The sequence below is a fragment of the Periplaneta americana genome, chromosome 6, assembly GCF_040183065.1.
Source record: "Periplaneta americana isolate PAMFEO1 chromosome 6, P.americana_PAMFEO1_priV1, whole genome shotgun sequence".
Classification (NCBI taxonomy): domain Eukaryota; kingdom Metazoa; phylum Arthropoda; class Insecta; order Blattodea; family Blattidae; genus Periplaneta; species Periplaneta americana.
The window spans coordinates 105,254,980-105,257,650 of NC_091122.1; positions in this window are offsets into that span (position 1 = coordinate 105,254,980).

Genomic DNA, 2,671 nt, shown 5'->3' on the forward strand with positions numbered 1-2,671 from the left:
TGACAACAGCTACATGCCAAACAACAAATTGAAATGTACTGTACTTGTAATTACATCGGGAAATTGAAGAATCGTAAATAGCCACTAAAATTATTCTTGGTCCATTTTCAAAGTGTTATAAATGAAATAATAAAGAGAGAAAAGCGATGTGAAATATCTATGTTTCATTCCTACGTTTCACTTTCCTTCATATGTTGGCTGGCCTGAAAAGTACAAACCTTGAGAAGCGAAGTGTTCTGTGCAAGAGGGCTTGATGGTTCTGTGGGACCACTTGCGTGCGTGTGCGTGTGTTGTTTCCTCTGATTGAGGTTCTGGCTGATATGTACATCTCACTTGATGATGTGTATCAGAGAAAGAAAGAATTATAGTCAGAGATGTATGCAATGGAGGATGTGTGAAGAACGAAATGTTATAAGAAGGCCGATAAGCATTAATATAGATTATTTTGGTTCTCATCCAGTAATAGTATATCCGTACCTTTCTAAAAACGAAAAATAGACAGTACCGGAGGCCCATTCACAATGAAAATTAAACATAACTGTTACATAAACACAGAAGTTTGCGCCCAGGCTACCAAATGGCATCATTCACAATGATTCACATAAGCATTGACATAAACATTACCGTAAGACGTTAACATGAAAGTTTGCAAACTCCAAATTTTCATGCTTATGCTTACGTGATTTTCAAACAGAACACAATCGTGGAGCGCTGAAATATACGACAGAATATGAGGAAATGGCGTCGTTGTTATGTTTCCGTGGTTACCAAGTATATTTGCTGTTATGTTTATGTTCCCATTGTGAATGATGGTATGACTTCTTGATTTTACTGTAACGTTAAGTTAACGCTTACGTTATGTGTAATTTTCATTGTGACCGGCTTAATACTGTATATTTATTTACATACATTACGTAATTACAATCATTTGGGGAAACTTTGTACCACTTCTATAATATTTTTATACTTACCAAAATAGTGTTTTTTGAAATTGATATTTAAAAGTAAATTATCTAAGAAAACTACTTATTTATGGGTTGAGACATAATAAACATAAAAAATCATATTTTAAATAGGTGAAAATTGCCATTTGAAACGTTGCAAAGCCAAAGTAGCCAAGTGTCAAAATTGAGTTTTTGAGAAAATCAATAAAAACTTTCATGTTATAGAATTTAAATGTACTGGTACTGGACTGTTAGGACCAAGTTATGTACTTACCTTATATACTTATGCAGTAGCACTCATACATAGTTCATGTAGATATACACAACATATATATATATATATATTTTTTAACATTTTGGCACATAGCTCCTTTAGCTTTGCAAGGCCTCATTTAACAAATTTACACGGCTATTTGGGGAAACTTTGTACCACGAAAGTATGTGCTTTCCTATTAAATTCAATTCTCTATATTCTCCTTCAAATTCAAGGCAACTTTTGACCATACTTCAAGAACTTCAATAATACCGAGGTCCTGGCGAAGTGTTCGGGTTACTGCGATAGGAGAGTGAAGGAAACCCTGGCCATAGTGGCAGAAAGTGCTAACCTGAATCGGGACTCGGGTCTCCAACACAGCGCTGCTTGAACACCAGCTATTAAATTTCTCAATGCACAGATGATGAGCCATCATCAACAGAGGACACATTATAACATGTCCGTCGAGCATACTGTGAGATCCACGGTCAATCAACCATAAAGCATAACACAAGACAACACGTCAGCCGTATTCATGCTGCGGACCACTCAGCATGTAACATGGAGACCCAATCAGTGCATGGCTCCTCAGCTGACTATTCTCCCTGGCACTATAAATAAGGAGCAAGTTATCCTATCCCTCTACTTATCAGTTAACCCTGAAGACGAGGAAGATGAACATCCTCAAAACGTTGGTGGATCACCAACTTATTACCTGGCTGGAAGCCTGAGAATGTTTTGAGTTATCACGTCGTCAGGCAAGCTTCAGTAGTTATTTTAGATATTAATATGTACAGATTAGAGAGGAAAAAAGTGAAGTACTTCACATTACTTATGGTGCACCTCATGGCTCAGTATTGAGACCAATTCTGTTTTTAATATACATTAATAACATTTGAATTTAAGGGAAGGATAGTACTTTTTGCAGATGATGTAGCATTATTTTATGCAGAAAAAACAAAAACATATTATGTATTAAATGCAATTCAATATGATATTGAATTATTAATCAATTAGCTAATCGATAACAGCTTAAGAATAGATGTAAGTAAAACTAAGTTTATACTATTTAATAAGAAACAGGATACAGAGGATTTAAATAATATTACGTTGTTTTCTAATGCCAGGCATTTGACAAAGTCATTTGATCTCTTGCACTCCAATATTTTTCAAAGATATTATCATGGCCAGCCATTGAGGCACAGATTTTGAGGTGTTCCAAATCCATTTCTTGGTTTGAGTTGCACAATGGGCAGTCAGGGGACTGATATACTCCAATTCTATGCAGGTGTCTGGCCAAACAGTCATGGTCTGTTGCCAATCTAAATGCAGCTAGAGATGATTTTCGTGGTGAATCGAGAATTAACTGTGGATTATGACACAGAGTGTTCCCTTGAGATTGTGTTATCAAATTTTGTTTCTTGAAGTCTAAGTATGTAGATTTAATAAATCTTTTCACAGAGTAATATGTAGA